A 19,874-nucleotide genomic window follows, 5' to 3' on the forward strand; every position below is an offset into this window, starting at 1 on the left:
CAAAACAACATCAAAACAGACAGACAAAGTACCAGCAAAACAGCCATGTCTCCTCAGTCCTTGGCAGCTCCGGGGGCAGGTCTCAAAAGTCCAGGGAGATTCAAAGTGGCCCTCAACAATCCTCTCAGTCTCTCTCTGCCTCCACGAGGGTGCTGCTTCCAAAAAGTTCTTCTGCCTCTCTCTTGTCTCTCCAAATCTACGTCAACAGCTCCTCCCAGTTCAGGACTCTTTTTTCACATCAACAAGTCCATCCCACATGTGGGATTAACAAGCTCTGGATTTTAACACAATCAAACCAAAAACCAAGCCAATACAGGGGAATCTTTATATTCCATTACTATCACAGAGGCCTCAGCCTCTTTCTGCTCAAATAGATCAGATAGTGATTGAATTGAAGTTAGGAAGACAAGTTAAGAGGCAAGTATAATAGTGCCGGTAGAGTGAAGCCCCAAACTAGGCAACAGGCAATGTTTAAAGGCAAGGATGCTAGGAAAATATCATTACCATATATTGATATGGTTACCTTCTCAAGGCATTAGCATGTTGGTCTAGCTCACAGAGCAATACCAAAGATGGAAATTTAGCTTATAAAGTGTCAGAACAAAGGCAAAAGTTTAAAAAAAAAAAGAGGTGAAGTTCCAGTTATTTAAATGAAAGGACTACAACTTAATCATTTTCTTTAAGTTGCTGGTACTAAATTTAAAAAAAAATTTCTAGAAATGTTTCAGAATTTGAGGGCAATGGTGTAGTACTACAATGTCTCACAATACAGTTTCAAGGGTCACTAAAACATGTGTAAAAACAACATCCTCTTTCCTACCCTGTTCATTCTGAGCTCAGTCATTCTTCTTTAAGCCAACATAAAAATTGGGTTAAAAATGAAAACCTTGATTCACACTATGATCATTTGCATTATACACCATGACGTTTTTTCCTACAAAAAAAAGTCTCCCTCTGATGTCTCATTTAGGCACTGGTATGATTCTAGGTTCTCAAAGGCTATGTTAACAGATAGCAAGCTCTAGAAAATCTTAATAAGTAAGAAAATGTTCACCTTTGGGTCCTGTGAACCCAAGTTTGGCAAAGTTCATAAACCATTTCCTTTTTCTTTTTTATAGTTCTTCTTAATTTCCTCACCTAGAAGGGATTAATCAGCATCCAAACTGATCATCTAGGAGAACCAAATGAAGAGTTCTTGTTTGAGGACCAATTTGGAGAGTCCTGTCAGGAGCCAGCCTTCTCCTGGGACAGTAGATATTTCTGGATCAATATTCATGCTCCTGAGTGCTCTTATTTCATGGCCCAGAATTGAGACAGGCACCAAAATGAATGTATGTAAAGAAGACTATGGTAGATGCTAAGAACATACCCCATTTATATAGAACACTCTTCCTGACCTTAAGTATCTCATAGCCCAGTAGGATAGGGGATACAAGACCCAAATATGACCCACAGTATTGTACACACACATGCAAAAAATCTCAATCAACAAATATTTATTAAAGAGTATGTTCCAGGTACTGTGCTCAGCACTGAAGATGCAAGGTCATAAAACAGTCCCTGCTCTCAAAGATGTTGTTGTCTAATGGGGGAAACAACATGTAAACAAGAAAGATAGTTATAGAGGGGCAGAAGCAAAATAGTGGCATAGAAGCAGGAAATTCTGTGAGATCTCCCCCAACAACCACTTTATATACATATAAAATATGACTCTAAACAAATTTTAGAGTTACTGAACCAAAAAAAGTGACAGAGAGAAACAAATCCCCCACTGAAGGCAGTCCAGAAGGCCTACAGGAAGGATCCATTGCAGCACTCTGGGAACAGAGCACACTCCCACATGAGCCTAGCGGTTTTGGCCTCAGGGAGGCCCTGACCAGCAGCAGCCAGAGCAGACTTCAGGAGAGTGAATCACCAGCAGCTGTGGTGGTTTTCAGACTCCTCAACCCATAAATGGCAAATAGTAAGTAAAAGCTTAGTCTGGAACTCTGTTGGAAAGGAAGGGCATGGCCCAGCCCCTCCCCCCAGGGCTAGAGGTGGCAGAGTCATGGCAGCTGCAGCCACTGCCTGGCATGGTTGCCTCCAGAGCGGCTGGCCTGCCGATTGTAGGGTAATCAGTAGGTAATTACTCTTGCTTTAAGCTGCTTGGATCTGAATATCTATCTTCATTGGAGGTCCTGGGGTGTGTGACCAGTGGGCCAGAGCTTGTGGGGGCTAAAAGAGATGGCACCCTCCTAATAGCTCCGGCAACTACAAAAACCCCAGCTATTTGGGACAAAGCTCTCCTCTATGGAAGCAGAGTTCTACTGTGGCAAAGAGCTCAAAAGTCAAGTAATTGACTGGCAACATGAGCAAGCAAAGTAATCAAACCTTAGATTCCTTTTTTGGGGACAAAAAGGATCAAAGCGTGGAATGGGTGACAGACAAGGAAGTCAGAACTCCTGCAAGTTTTCCTCCAAGAAAAATATGAATTGGCTACAAGCCATGGAGGAGCTAAGAAGGATTTTGAAAATCAAGTAAGAGGAGTGAAGGAAAAATTGGGAAAAGAAATGAAAATGATGCAAGAAAATCAGGAAAAGCAAGTCAACAACTTGATTGAAGAAAATAACAGCTTAAAAAAAGACTAACCCAAGTGGCAAAAGAGACCCAAAAAGCCAATGAGAAGAATGCCTTAAAAAAACTAAATTTTCCAGATGGAAAAGGAATTTCAAAAGCTCATTGAAAAGAATAATTATTTCAGAATTAGATTGGAGCAAATGGAAGCTAATGACTTCATGAGAAATCAAGATACTATTAAACAGATCCAAACAAATGAAAAAAATAGAAGGCAATGTGAAATATCTCATTGGAAAAACCACTGACATGGAAAATAGATCCAGGAAAGATAATTTAAAAAATTATTGGACTACCTGAAAGCCATGATCAAAAAAAGAGCCTAGAAATCATCCTGCAATAAATTCTCAAGAAAAATTTCCCTGATATTTTAGAACCAGAGGGCAAAATAGAAATTGAAAGAATTCATCAATCCCCTCTTGAAAAAGATCCCAGAAAGAAAACTCTTAGGAATATTATAGTCAAATTCCAGACTTCCCAGGTCAAGGAGAAAATATTACAAGCAGCAAGGAAGGAACAAGTTCACTATTGTGGAAACACAATCAGGATAACACAAGATCTAGAAGTTTCTACATTAAGGGATCAAAGGGCTTAGAATATGATATTCTGGAGGGCAAAGGAGCTGTGATTAAAACCAAGAATCACCTACCCAGCAAAACTGAGTATAATGTTTTAGGGGAAAATATGGTCATTCAATGAAATAGAGGACTTTCAAGCATTCTTGATGAAAACATCAGAGTTGAATAGAAAATTTAACGTTCAAATACAAGAAGCAAGAGAAGCATGAAAAGGTAAACAAGGAAAAGAAATCATAAGGAAATTATTAAAGCTGAACTATTTACATTCCTACATGGAAAAATGATCATTGTAACTCATGAGACTTTTCTCACTATGAGGATAGTTAAAGGGAATATATATGTATATATGAATATATATGTGTATATATGAATATGTATATATATATGTATACATATATGTTTATATAGTAGGGTATATGTATGTATAAATAGTTATGTTAGTGTGTGTATATGTGTATGTGTATACATAGACAGAGGGCATAGGATCAGTTGAATAGTAAGGGATGATATATAAAAAATGAAATTAAGAGGTGAGAGAGGAATATAATGAGAGGAGATAGGGAGATACAGAATAGAGTAAATTATTTCATATAACAGAGGCAAGAGAAAACTGTTACAATGGAGGGGAAGAACAGGAAGCTGAAAGAGAATGAGTCAATCTTACTCTCATTAAATTTGGCTTAAGGAGGGAATAACATACACACTAAATTGGATATCTTACCCTATAGGAAAGTAGGGGGGAAAGGAATAAGGGGGGGATGATAGAAGGGAAGGCAGATTGGGGGGTAGGGTAGTTAGAAGCAAACATTTTTTAAAAGGGACAGGGTCAAAGTAGAAAATAGAATAAGTGGGGGGCAGAATAGGATGAAGAGTAATATAGTCAATCTTTCACAATATATCTACAATGGAAATGTTTTGAATAACTACACGTGTACAACCTATATTGAATTGCTCATCTTCCCAGTAGGGGTGGGTGATGAGTGAAGAAGGGAAAGAATCTGGAATCAAAGTTTTAAAATCAAATGTTAAAAAAAATATTATCTTTATTATTATTTTTACATGCAACTGGGAAATAAGATATACAGGTACTGTGGTATAAAAATCCGTCTTGCCCTACTAGAAAGTCAGAGTGGGTAATGTGGGAGGACATAAGAGAGAGCAGATTGGGGGAAGGGGTATTTAGTAGGATCACTATTTTGAGTTGGTGAGCAGGGGAAAGACAAGGAGAAAATTTGTAACTCAAAAACTTGTGGAAATGAATGTTGAAAACTAAATATAAAAAAAAAGAAAGATAATTATAGGATAAATTGGGGGTAATCTCAAAGGGAAGACTCTAAGATTAAGGACTGGGAAAAAGCTTCTTACAGAAGGTGGAACTTTAGCTGAAACTTGAAGGAAGCCAGGGAAGATAGAAAGTAGAAATGAGGATGGAGTGTGTCCTAGGCATGGGGAGAAAGCCAGTGAAAATACTGAGTCAAGAGATGGAATGGCATGCCTGAGGAACAATAAGGAGGCCATTGACACTGGATCACCAGGGTATGGGGAAAGGGAAGAGGAAGATAAGGTATAAGAAGAATAGAAAGGGCCAGTTTATGAAGGGCTTTGAAAACCAAATGCAATAAATAATTCGTGTTTATATAATCCAGAAAGAAAATATTTGAACCTAGAGGTAATTGGGAGCCATTACTAAATATTTTACATTAGAAAGTAAATAGAATAAGAACTGAGTTTTAGGAAGATCAATTAGGCATCTAAATACTTTGGATTATAGTAGGGCAAGACTTGAGAACAACCAGTAGGCCACTGCAACCGTCCAGGCAATAAGGTGATGTGGACTCGCACCAAAGTAGTAGAAAGTGTCCTTCTTCTAAAGACCTCAGTGTCAAGTATTGTTTTTCCACTTACTTTCTGTGTGACTTTGGACAAGTCAAATAACATCCCCGAGACTCAGTTTCTCCATCTGTAAAATGGAGTTAAAAATTCATGTTCTTCCTATGTCACAGGGTTGTTTTAAGGACACTCAAATGAGAGTAGACATGTAAAGGATGACTGAAATAAGTACTGAGGACCGACAGCAGACCAGTCATCAGATATGTAATTAATGTGAGGAAAGTATAATCTTCTTCCTATTAGACAACGTTGCTGCTTGCTGAAAAAGGGCATCTCAGGGTAGAGATTGGGCTGAAAAATAGAAGTGGATGAGTATTAATAAAGCTGTCAGTCCTGCCTTTTCTCTGACAGCAATTTCCTCAATGAAGCTTCTCTGTCAAAAAATCTGCAGGTTTCTGGACAAAGTGTTATCCATGGTTGTTACAGAAACTACAAAGTGTTTACTTTTTTGGAGATTAAGGGGAAAAAAGATTATTAAACAAACTGCTCTATTATTTTTCAAAACATATCATGAGATCTATATCAAGCACATTGTAGATGTTTCCATGATTCTTGATATATTTCCTTATCAAATAAACATTTGTAAATATAGACACTAAGTGAACAATACTACCTCTGTTGTGAGGCTTTATGACACAGATTGCACCTTCCTATTTTCCAAATGCCTAAACTCAAGAGCATAAATAAAGGTTACAAAGGGAATTGCTACACTGATAGAGAGTCGAGCTAGGGGAAAAGGGCTACAAAAATGATACTTCACTTCCACCCAGGTCCTTTTCAGGCTTATCTCAGTCTAGAAGGTGCACAATCCTTAATCTCAAATAAGAAGTCCCAATAGTTCATCCACACTCACAAAAATTTTAGGAGGCAGAACAAAAAGTCAAGAATGTCTAAGGAATCAATGAAAAAAAATGTGAATGAAGGTGTCCTAGCAGTACCAGATTTCAAACTATATCATAAGACAGTTATCATCAGAATAATCTTGTACTGGCTATGAAATAAGATCAGTGAAATATATTCAGTACACAACACACAGTAGTAAATGACTATAGTAATCTAGTATTTGATAAACCCAAACTTTGGGGGCAAGAATTGCCACTCTGAGAAAAAAATGCTGGAAAAACTGGAAAGCAGTTTGGCAGAAACTACAAATAGGTCAACATGTCATACCATACACCAAGATAAGGTCAAAATTGGTAATATAATAAGTAATTTAGTGAAGAATGGAAAATGTTATCTGTCAGATCTATGGATAAGGAAAGAATATATTATGATCAAACAAGAGATAGAGAGGATTATTAAAATTAAAATAAGTAATTTTAGTTATATGAAATTTAAAAGTTTCTGCACAAACAAAACCAATAAAGCCAAAATTAGAAGGAAAGAAGGAAAATGGGGGACATTGTTATAGTAAGTTTTTCTGATGAAAGTTTTAATTTCTCAAAGTAAGCCAAATTTATAAAAAATAAGAGCTATTCCCCATTTAATAAATGATCAAAGGATACAAACACGTAGTTTTCGGAAGAAGAAAATAAAGCTATCAATAGTCACACGAAAATGTTCTAAATCTCCACTAATTGAAAAAGCACAAATTAAAACAACTCTGAGGTAACACCACATACCTATCAGATTTGCTAACATGACAGAAAAATAAAAGGGCAAATGCTGGAGGGGATGTGGAACAATAGTGACACTAATGAATTGTTGATGGATATGTAGTCTGGTCCAAACATTCTAGAGAAAAACATTGGAATTTTGCCCAAAGGCTATGAAATTGCACAAAATCTTTGATTCAGCAATCACTACATGAACTTTATCCCAAAGAGAACAAAGAAAAGGGAAAAGAACTTAAATGTACAAACCCATAGCAGTGTTTTTTGTGGTATCAAAGAATTGGATATTGAAAAGATACCCTTCAATTGGGGAGGGACTGAACAAATTAGGGTATATGATTATAGTGGAATACTGTTTTCCTATGATAAAGCAAATGGTTACAGAATAACTTAGAAAAACCTAAATGACTTTCTTCACAAGAAAGTAGAACCAAGAGATCATTGCACACTATAACAGTGATATTGTAATGATGATCAGCTGTGAAAGATTTAGCTACTCTGATGAAGAAAGCGATACAAGACAATTTCAAAGGACTCCTAATGAAAACTGCTATCCACATGCAGAGAAAAGATGAATTCTGAGTGTATTTTTTTGCCTTTATTCTTTTGAAGTGTAGCTAATATTGAAATATACTTTATACAATTTCACATTTATAGTTGATATATTGCTTGCCTTCTTAGATAAGTGGGGGATGGACTTATGTAATGACAAGCAAAGAAGTACTTAGTGCCTTGTTTCAGATATTTTATATATATATATATATATAGAGAGAGAGAGAGAGAGAGAGAGAGAGAGAGAGAGAGATACATACACACATACATATTCAATTATACACACACATACTTTATTTCTACCAAGAATAAGAACCTGGGTGGGGGTGGGAGGGGCTGAACTCAAAACATTCAAACCTGTTAATTTAACATTATCACTAAGCTATCACTGTGCAGAAAACATCTTATTTTTTTAAAGAGAAGTCTTTCTTTGCCCTGAGAAAATTTACAATCTAGATAAGAAAACAAAATATACAATTACTTATGCTGCAAGAGCAAAATAATTATGAAGATTGTTCAGTTCACAGGGAGTATAGTAAAGTACAAAAGAATACATGATATAACAATCGGGATTTAAACAAAAGTCTGAAAATAATTTTGAGTGCACTGATTTTGGCCAAAAAATTTCTAAAGTTTACGAGGGGAAAAGTGAAAAAAATGAATGTCAACTAAATCTATAAAGTAAACAGTAACTTCATTTTGAGCAGACAATATATAGATCTGTTTTAGTTTTACTTTTATACATATTTTCCCATGATAAAATGTAAATATTAAGGTAATAGGCTATTTAGTTTTGCTTTTTGTAACCTTTTTATCCCATGCCACAAAGCTCTTGGTACACAAGAGGCACTTAATACATGTTACTTTATCACTTGTTCTTTGATAAAAGCATTGATTATAGAGAGCTTATCAAGACCTACTCCAGGGTTGTTCCAAGCTAGAAAAGATTTTCTGGGCTTTCAAAGAAACAACAAAAATACTGGTCCTTCCCGTTTTCGGTTCAATGTGGTTACTAATAGACTGCATCAGGATTCAGTTTCACTAACTTAAAATTCAGTGTTCCTTTTTTTTTCCAGGCATTACACTCTTTATACTACCCATACGTTTTATCTGTGGGATTGTTTTCCAGAGTCACTGCTAATCAATGAAGAAAAAAAAAGGGATATTGATGTAGACACCAGCTAATAGCAGATGAATAGATGGATATATAATAATGTAATAACTATGACCTTTTCTACACTAACAAATAGGAAAAAAAGGCCAAGGACCTAGATTTGTTGTTGTTGTGGTGGTGGTGGTTTTTAATGATGTGGTTATAATGAGTGATTTTATGAAACCGCTTTCTGACACATTCCTTTCTTCAAAATCAATGATTCTAAAGTAACAGACACTGCAATGTATTATGAGATATCCAGCCACCAAGAGCACATTGACATACACATACTGTTTGCTAAGAAAATTTGTTTTAAAAGCTGAGAAGAGTATTTTATTTTTATGACTGTTGTGGATTATGATAGAACTAGACTTTCAAAGTTCTTCCTAGAGGAAAATAAGTGTTTGATGGCAGCTGTTATGGTCAGGAGGAAAAAAATACCACAGTCTAATGAGTGGAAAGCTGGACCTCGAGATAGCAAATCCTAAGATACTTATTGTGTAACCATGGAAAAGTCATTTACCTTCCCTGGACTTTTATTTACTCTTCTTCAAAATGGGAATAATAATCACTATAGTGCTTACCTTACTGGATTATTGTGAGGTACAAATGAGACAATATACTTAAATCACTATATAAATGTCACTTAATATTATTCCCACTAGGGGAATTATCAGCCATAGAATAAATTCTGTTTGCATCTAATTCTCTGCATTTCTACAATGAATAAAGTGGGGAGGGGAAGCTTTAAAGAAAAACATCATGTAGATAAATAAATGACAAAGATTTTGTTTATAGGCACAGATGCCTCAGGCAATGTCTATCAGCACGCATTAAATATCTTTTGGGGAAAAAAAAACTTTCCTGTTCTACTGACTTAAGCGTCTATTTTCCTTTAATTGAAATAAGACAAACCAAGGTAAAGGAAAAGGTAAATAGATGGAGGAAGAAACTGTCAGATCCACCCATCTTTCAGAGAAGACCTTGGTTTGAAATCATCTGAAAGAAGAAACTGCCTCAACCACTGAAGAGAAAAGGATAGGCCCTCCTTAATCAGGGATGACACAAAATCAAGACATTTCAGGGCAATACCTGCAGTAAAAGAAAAGTATTCTGACAATGTCAGTGTCTGCAAACATCTCCTAATGCCACCAGGTAAGAAATAATCACCATCAGCAATATCTGATGCTTACTCGGCTGTGCGTGTACCCAAATGACCCTTTCTCAGAATTTCGCTGCAGGACTTGGAGGGAGCGCAGTAGAAGCTGAGGACAGAAGAGAATACAGTTAAATAAAACACTGAAGCAAAGAACCACTATCAACAATAAGACTGTTCCCCGCTAAGGGGCTCCATGACACACCTTGAGAATGCCAAAATAAAGATATAAAACTTTTGTCACATTGAATTTTGACTTCACAAGTATATAGGATTTGGAATTGGAAGTAACTTTAGATCTTAGACACCATTTGGCCCAAAAACCATTTTTTTTTCTAGATAAGGAAAGCAAAGTTCAGAATAGTTTAGCAACTTACTCCAAATCACACAGTAAATAAATACTGTATCAAGTTAATCGTCATTGTACCCACATTAGAAGTGGCAAAGATATTTTCACTGAAGAAAAGACACTGAGATAAAAGGAATTATTTGTCTGAGGCCATGTTGATTTGGGGGTCAAAGGCAGAATTGAATAATAGGCCCCTTATAACAAGTTTTTGATGAAAGTCAAATTATATACCTTAAAAAAAATCTTGTCTTTTTGCTAAGCCTCTTTTCTCCTGAAATGACAGATTCCAATTGTGTTTTTCTAAGTTACAAATCAGACTTAAGTAAAAGAGAACACAGCTTAGTACACAAAAGTCCACAAATACAACTTTGTCCTTCAATTTGGTCCCATTTTCTCATCTTAACTTTTATGAGAGCCTTTTTTTTTTCATTTTTTCTTGTTTTCTTAATCATCTGACCCACTGCCTGGCACATAGTAGGGCTTAATAAATTTTTGTTGGTTTGGACTGGACATAAATGTTGAACAAGAGGTTATTTGCAAACATTGAGCTAGATTTTAATATTATTACAAATAATTTATTAAGCCTGTAAATAAATCATCATCTTCTAGTCTGAGATATCACACTTCATTATGTTGACATAAATTTACAGTTTTATAGATCTAGGAGAAAACAATACAATCTTCTTTTATTAAGTTCCATATATGCACAATGAAGAATTCATTCCTAATAATTAAATTTATTGCTCTCACTATTTGATAAAGTTAAACATATTAAGGATATTATTTTTCTCATATATTCCCTCTGTTTGCAACTGGGATGCTATTATTATGAAGAACATCTGGTATGTAAATTCCCTCCACTGATGTATAAAGGCAACTGCTCTGCAATTTATAGTTTTAGAGACTTGCCTGGGACAGTGAGAGTTAAAGTAATTTTCCCATAGTGACAAGCCTAGCATGTTTCAAAAGAAAGGAATGTAACTCAGGACTTTCTACTGTCCTCTCCTGCCTTTTATTTCCAGTATAAGAATGTATTCATGTCTACACAGTTGGTCAAGCAAGAAGCAGAACCCAGCCAATGACACCCCCCATACACACACACACACACACACACACACACACAATCAGTCCAGGGTCTGGCTGTAGGCAGCAACAAGGAATCATGCCCCTTCTTTCTGTAGGGACTTTAAGAAACAGTGCACCATTTAGCTCACTTTATTCTTGTTTCTTGTTGTTCGGTAATGTCTGACTCTGGTTTTATTTTGTTTGGTTGGTTGTTTTTTTGTTTGTTTGTTTGTTTTTTCTGGACGGAGATACTGGAATGGTTTGCCATTTACTTCTCCAGCTCATTTTACAGATTAGAAAACCAAGGCAAACAGAGTTAAATGGTTGCCCAGGATCACATAGCTATTAAGTGTCTGAGGTCATATTTGAACTCAGGTCTTCCTTACTCCAGGCCCGATGCTCTATTCACTGTGCCATCTAGCTGCCCTACTTTATTCTGCCCCTACCCCATTATTCTACCTTTATTCTATTCCTATTTCCATGACAACTGACCATCCCAGAAATCCATGGCATCATCACTAGGCTACATAGTTGTGCCCAGGGGAAGGAATGAGCAACTACTTCCCTTAGATTTCCCCAAGGAAGGAAAACTCCCTATCTCCAAGAGTGTTTATGGGAATAGTCTTTTGAAAACCTTAGAATTACAAAATAAATTTGTTGTTTTTATTATTAGACTGTAAGCATCGTCATTATTCCTTAACAAAATTTTCCATCTTTCCTAGTTCCTTGGGCAGCAAGTGCTCAGACACTAGGTGTTTGACCTGGGACAAGTCACTTAGCTTCTCTTTGCCCCAGTCTCCTAAACTTATAAAATGGGGATAATAATACCAACTACCTCTCAGGGTTGTTGTAAGGATGAAATGAGGTGTTTTATACATACTCACAGACACACAAACACACACACTCCTAAAAGTGTGTGTATGTGTGTACTTAGCACAGAATGGTAACTATATAGGCATTTATTCCTTTCCCTTCTTTCACTTCTTTTCCTTTCCTTTCATTTACCTTTAATAAGCATGTGTGTTGCTTTTCATCTCGGTACATTCCATGAGAGAACACTGTTCAATATGTGGTCCTTCCCACTCATTTTCTTTCCCAAATCCAAATAGCTCTCCTCCTCCTTTAGCTTCACCCCACTTTTCCTTTTATTTATTCATTCATTAGAGGTGATATCAGATTTTTCAGCAGCACAAGTAGAAGCTATGTGGGGAGGATACTGCTTCTTTTGCTGTTTCTGAGAGATGCCGACATTCCATTAACCTGTTGCTGTTTGCTTTACTTTTAGTTTACTGACTGCCAGGGGTTTTTAGACTGCTCAGTAACCTCATGTCTATAATCAGTTAAAAACTTTTAAGTACCTATTATGTGCCAGGTTCTGTACAAAGCACTAGGGATACAAAAAATAGGCAAAAGACAGTCCTTGACTGCAAGAAGCTTACAATGTACTGAGGAAGACAACTTGGAAACAATCACATACAAAGCAAGATATGTGTGTGTGTGTGTGTGATAAGTAGATAACTAAAAGAGGAAAAATATTAGAAGTGAGAGTGGGTAGGAAGCATTTTCTGTAGAGGGTGGGATTTTATTTCGGACTTAAGAGAAGCCAGGGAGGTCAATAGTTAGAAGTGGGCAATGGAGAACATTCCAAGGATGGAGGTGAGGAAGAGAGAATGCCCAGAGCTGAGTGTATTGCTACAGGACAGCCAGGAGGCAAATGTCACTGTATTGAAGAGTTCATGCCAGGAAGTAAGGTGTGAGTAGATTGGAAAAGTAGGATGGAGTTAGGTTATGAAGGGCTTTGAATTTACTCCTGGATGCAATAGGAAGCTGCTGGAGTTCATCTAGTAGGAGATAAGGAGGCGGGAGAGTGACATGATCGTATCTGAGTTTTAGGAAAATCACCTTAGTGTCTGAATGGTGACTGGATTAGAGTGAGGAGAGACTTGAGGCAGGCAGACGCACCAGTGGACTACTGCAGTAATCAATAATCAGGGACTGAGGCGATGAGGGTTGGCACTAGAGGAGTGGCAGGGTGAGAGGATAGAAGGAGGTAAATAGGAGAGATGTTGAAATAGGTGAAATAGAAAAGCCTTGACAATAGCTTGAATATGGGAGGGATGCGAGCTAATGAGGAATCCAGGATGATTCCTAGGTTGGAAGCCTGCAGGACTGAGAGAATATTTTTGCTCTCTACAGTGATAGGGAAGGTAAGAGGGGAAGAGAATTTAGGGGAAAAGGTAATGAGTTCTGTTTTGGATATGAGTTCAAGATGTCTACCAGACATTCAGTCATTTCTAGCTGGGGAAGGAGGGTACAACTAGGTAAAAGAGAAGATATAATATTGGGACTTGGAATCAGGAAGAGTTGACTTCAAATATTGCTTTGGACAACTTAAAAAGCCTTGTGACTCTAGGCAAGTCACTTAACTCTCTGGTAGATCATCCTTGTCTCCTCTCAAACCTTCCACAGATTTCTCATAGTCTGCTTGCAAAATACTGGACCAGATGGAGAAATATATAGCCATTTATTTTTAGTTTTCTTTATCACTGTTCCTTCTGGGGGCATGTAAAAAAATGTTCTGAATCACTGTGAAATGCAAATTGTAATGACTCTTTTCTATGTCACATTCATTAGAATGGCAAAGATTAAATAAAAAATGAAAATGACAATTGTTGGAAGAGCAGTGGGTTAATAGACACACTAATGAACTTTGGAGGGGAATGGTGCATTGATATTGTCATTCTAAACAGGAATTTGGAACTATGCCCCCAGAAATGACTAGTCAAGCCTCTTCCATTTCAGCAGAAAAGTGGCAAACTACAGAATGGACAATATATTAATTTTCTTGACTTTACTTATTTATTACAAGTTTGAATACTACTTCAGGAGGAAAGTCCCTGGAAGAGACTGTGATGTTTGCTGTGATCAACAAAACATTTCAAAAGAAGAAAAAATATTGATAGAAATTACATATGTTGTGATCTGTATGGATGAGATGCAAACAGTTCCATTGAAGTGTTTAAAAAGAATCCACCTTAGTGATTAACATTCTGAAGACACTTACCTGCAACATTTGGAACTGTTAGCAGCTATAGGTATTGATAAAACTGACGTTTCTCAACAAGTAATAAATACAGAATTATTTTCTCTGTTGGCGTTTTGTCAATATGTTAGTCAGAAATACTGGGTACTTGCTTTCTCATTAAAGGACTGTAGAGCACAATTGTATATAGTGACTAATATATATTTTTATTTACATAGGTTTACTTGATAAGTGCTAATTTGGAAATGCTGGACCTTTGATCTTATCCTGTTAAGTCTCATACAGTGTGATTGAATCTGATTTATCAGAAACTTTACCACCCCATATATTATGTATCTCTACCATAAAGCAAGGTGGAAGGATAGAAAAAGTTGAGCCAGGCCAGCACACTAGGAGATTCAGTAAGAATTCCTCCTTGATCTCTAAGGCCACAAAAAGCTAATAAACACAATTGATCCTCTAAAAAGTGTTAATTTCTAAAGAAAGAAAAGAAAATACCCCCCACCCCTAAAGAAGGAAGGAAAAATTGGTATTGGCCTTCAATGGATATATGATCTCATCAAATATGATGAATGAATCCTTCCATTCATTAAAAAAAACATTATTTTATAATAGTATTTTGTTTTTCCCCAGTTATAAGAACAATTTTAGCATTCATTTTTATAAGATTTTGAGCTCTAAATTTTTCTCCTTCCCTAGCTCCCCTCCCCTCTTCTGAAAATTCTAGGCAGTTTGGTATAGTTTATAATGTGCTATTAAGAAAGTATTATTAAGTATCAATTAGGTGACAGTCAGTATGCTAGAAGCTATAAAAATACAGAAAAAAAAATAGCCTGTATCCTCAAAGACCTTATATTTTGAGGTGGTGAAACAATAAGTGCTCATATAAGTAAATTAAAATATATACAAGGTAAACTTGTGTAAAGAATGTATAACAAGTCTGGGTTTAGGGAAAGTCATCATGTAGGAAAAAATAATCTGAACTGAACTTTATAGACAGATGTGACATGGGAGAGAATTCCAGAGATGGGCTAAACTATGCCAAGTCCCAGAGATGGGGAGATGAGATGTCATGTATAAAGAGTATACATACATTAATATGTTTCTGATATTTATTTCTAATTATTTATTTGTTAATCTCTTGGTGAATTATTTAAAAATTTATAAGTATATTTTATTAATTCAATTAGTATTTGTAACATTTTATTTCATTTTTATAGTATGTACATGGCAGATAATATTGGATAATTTCCTACTTACAAAACTGTTTTATTATACTGATATCCATATTTACCTATATTAAATACTTTGATTTCTATGACATCAATGTGGGGATTCCCTAAATTAATACAGATTATAATAATGCACACTTACTCACTGCATGTAACAAATTTTCACACATAAATCTTCTAGAAGGAGTTAAGACAACATTTTGGAGCCTTTCTCTAGGTCTTTTGACATGGCATATATATGGATAGTCCACATAGCCTGTCCTTTTTTTCTGGTCATTCTCCTCTGTGGTGACAGTTTTTGAGCATATTTCTTGTTCAATTCTTATCCATGCAATGTTGTAAGCAACTCACAACTACTAAATGCCTCTCCATAGTCTTTAAAATTACCCTCAACCTGAATTCTTTGTTTGGTTTTTGCTTTGGCGATTAACGATCATTTATTTCCTCTACTTACTACTGCGTAGCCACTGAAAAAGAAAGAGAAAATCCTCATTATATATGCATAGTCAAGCAAAGCAAATTTTTCCATTCACTGTGTCCAAAAACAAAATGTCACTCGCTATCTTGAGGTCACCATTTCTCTGTCAGTAGATGGTTAGTATGTTTCATATTTGATCCTTTGGAATCATGACTTGCTTTTGCATTAAACAAGGTCCCCAAGTCATCCAAACCCTAAGTTTTGAAACACTGTGTATTCTGTGCTTCATAGCCATGCAGCTTTAACAGAATAGCACTTAGGTTTCATGTGTGAACACAGAATTTAAAACACTACTACAAATATAATATAAAATGAGAAACTTATTACTTAGTTAATTACACATATAATTAAGGAATAAAATTTGTGATTCATTAGCTGAAACCTAATTTTTTATGTCTTCCCTTTCAATAAGAAGGCAAAAAAAACCAGCTTTTCAATCAAACCATAAATAAAAACGTTGCAATCCAATTGAATTTAAAACAAAGTAGAATTCCCTTAGTAATCCTTAAATAATTTGAGACTGATATTCCTGGATTCAATTCTGGTTGAATATATAACTGCTGGGATTAAAATTGTGAAAGAAAATTGTTTAGAAAGGAAGGTAAATTGGGCAATTTTGATCTTAAGATTAATTAGCTTGTCTTTAGAGGGAGAGAGCAGTTCATAAGAAACATCTAACATGAATGTCTACTACCTTTTTTCATCCAAGAAATATCAAAGCATCATGGAACTACAATTTTATTGCTTTTAAATACCACAGTGTTTATTTTCAACAACAAAACTATTGGCCATAAGCTTTGTTTAGAAAGATACACTTTGTTTCACTTTTAATAAAATGGTTCCATAATCACTGCTATTTCTCGGGTATTAATATCTTAAGGTTGAAAAAATTGCAAAGACACTATTTGGATTAATGTTTTTTTCAACAAAAACTGAAAAATGAACTAATAAAGATATATGTATTGCCCAAATAAAAAAAATTATCTGTTTTTAATCTAATAAATAGTTTTTTTAATAATTATTATTAAATTATATACAAGATTTGGGGAATGATAGGATTTTATGTTTCTGTTACAATTTGCATACTTTATCTTCGTTAAGTTTCTTTAAATTTAAATTCATGGTATTTCTTTTCTCTTTTTTTCCCCTTTATTGAGCAATATAGTCCAATGAAAAGATGCTAAGGAATTAGCTAAATCTCATCCCTCTGTTGATTCTGAATACCAATTCTCCTTTTAAGAATTTTAAAATAATCATTGTTCCCTTGTTTCACACATCTATAAAATGTGAGCCCAACCAATTAAGATGATTATACTGGCATTTTCCTGAATTGCCTTATATGGTCACTACACTTTTAAATAAATCACAGTAAAAGGTTAGAAAGAGATGGAATTTTTAAAGAAGTTAAAATTCATGGGTCATTTAGCTTGGAAAAGATTTTAAGTTGGAACAATGGTCTTTAAATACACAAATGACTCTTGCATAATGGGAATAATCATAACAACAATAGCAATAATAATAATACACATTTCTATAGTGCGTTCATATTTGTACAATAATTTTCTAACAAGAAACATGCAAGATAGGGAAAGGAAACTGAGTGTCATTGTGTTCAAATGTCTTGTCCCTGGTTACACAGTTAATGTAAAAGTTAGGTTATAAAACCTGTACCAATGACACTATGTCCAGCTCCTTTTACTATGCCATGGATTGCAGTTGGGTCTCTAGAAACAGCAAAGTATTCATAAAAGAAAAAAATAATAATCTGCTCCCTGTTACTTACATCAGTTGACTGGACAACTCCAGGAAAAATCAGAAAGCAGTTTTTAAAAGTTGCCTTTGTGGGAGAGAATTCTGGAAAGATGGCAGAATAAGTCAGAAAATTCCAAGCTCTCAAAATCTTCTCCCACAAAAGAGTTAAAATAGCACCTTAGGGTGAACAAAGTGTGGGTGGAGATAAATAAGAACAGGGGCAAACTGGAGTCCTCCTGGGACAATTTTGAGAAGATCAGAAGAAAAATTCCAGAACAAGGTTTGGTCCCTGTGAAGAGTAAACACCTCCAGGCTAGGTTCCCTTTTAACAAGGAGATGCAAAGCTCTTAAACAAGTGGCAAACCCTGGGATTTGTTGGTTTGAGAGGCTGCCTTGGCCCCAGCCACCAGAACTTTTATCCCACCCCTCCATAGTGAGGGGAGTTAGCATCTGAATCCCAGAAGAGCAAGGGAAACTCTGCTTACTAGGAATGCCAGACCCAGCTTTGCTGCAAAGTGCAACTGAGGTGAGAACAAACCAGTACATGCCTGGTGAGTGCACAAGCAGTGGGGCAGAAAGCCCCTGGCTGTGGGCACTTCCAGGAGGCTAGAGGTTTGGTTTTCGTTTCAGGCTAGAGGGAAGAACTAAAGATCTGGGGCAAGAAATACCATCTCCATACCCAGAGCTATAAGGGACTACAAATAACTAAGCTGTCACCATAAAATAAAAATTCACAGGCAAAGGATTAGGATTAACTATAGAAACCTATTATGGGAATAAAGAAGACTGGGGTTCATGTTCAGAGGAGGAAATTGAAGTAAAGAAACCCCCAAACAATAACATCAAATGATCATCAAAAAATCCAAGAAAAACAAGAAGGGTATGAAAGGAAAGTCAAACAATTAGAAAAGGAAATCCAGAGTCTTAAGGAAGAAAATGACACCCTGAAAATTAGAATTGGGCAAAGTGAAGCCTGTGAAACTAAAAGAGATCAAGAAATAATTAAACAAAATATGAATAATGAAAAAAATAGAAGAGAGTAATACATCCCCTAAGAAAAACAACAGATTTGGAGAATAGATTAAGAAGTGAAAATATAAAAATTGGACTAAATGAAAGTAAAATAAAGAAAAATGAATCCTGATACAATAATACAAGAAATAAAGAAAATTGTCCTGAAGCATGTAAGGGTTATGGGATTTAAAGATCTTCCATGCCCCATTGGACTTGATGATGTAGCAGGAAGGGGAGGAGCAAGAGGAAGCAGAAGCGAACCTAGAGTTCCTGGCGGTGGCTAGCAGTGGTGGCGACAGCGGCAGCAGCAGTATAGGCAGTGGCAGCAGCAGTGGCAGTGTGAACCCCTTTTTGAGTCAGCCAGAATTTCTGCTAAGGACTCCTGCTGAGGACTGCCAGGTGCCGGAGCTGCTGGGAGCATGCTTCCTGGATGCTGGATGGTTGCTATGAGTGGGGAGAGAAGGACCTTTGCCTGAGGTAGCCTGTTCTGTTTTAAAGGCTTGAGAATGTGGGTGCTTTCTACTTTATCTACCTGTGCCAATTTCTTAACTACTCTGATGGCTTTGACTTTCTGGTTTGGGGACTCAGTCTTTTGGTATTTTAATAAATGTTCCAGCTTATTCCCCCATATAGAAAGCATGACATATTTTGTGACTGATAACTTCATCAGTATATCTGTAATTTCCATAGGCATTGTGAATATTGCATTGCTGATACAAAGCATTAGAGCAAGGCAGTAAAATAGAAATAGAAAAAAAAATCCATGGATCACCACTTAAAAGAGATCTTATGAGGAAAACTCATAAGAATATTATATTAAAATTCGAAAATCCCCAGCTCAAGGAAAAAAATATATCAAAAGCATTAAGATTAAAACAATTTAAATATGATAATTCCACAGTTTTAGTTACACAAGATTGTAATGCCAAGCACAGTAGTTCACACCTTGTTTCACCTATTGAATTAACACCTTGTTTCAGTTCAAGTTTCTTTTGAGCCTTGTATTGAGTCGGATAAGAAACAGAATTTGTGAACCCTAGAACTCATGAACTCCTGAAACAGGAAGGGGAGGAGCTAATGACCATATGTAAGGAGAGGCCAAGGCTAGAGATAGCAGGACTGAGAAGAGGACTCTTGTGGTGGCAGAGTCAAGAAAAAAAAAAAACTTATGGTTCTCTGGCACTCTGTTTGTCTGCTCTGTCTGTTTTGATGTTTGTTTGTGATACTTTGTACAGAAGCCCTGGGACCTTACAGGTAGCCCTGAAAGAGGATTTTCTGGTTGTATGTCTACAGAAGTCCTGGGGGAGGGGTTTAGAGGTCCTGGGACTTTACTGATGACTTGTGCTGACCTCTTGGACCTTGTTTGTGGGTCTGTGTTGACTTCTA

Source organism: Petaurus breviceps, unplaced genomic scaffold (genome assembly GCF_028583685.1).
Source record: "Petaurus breviceps papuanus isolate PSGF00001 unplaced genomic scaffold, PetGlider_PUasm1.0 76, whole genome shotgun sequence".
Classification (NCBI taxonomy): Eukaryota; Metazoa; Chordata; class Mammalia; order Diprotodontia; family Petauridae; genus Petaurus; species Petaurus breviceps.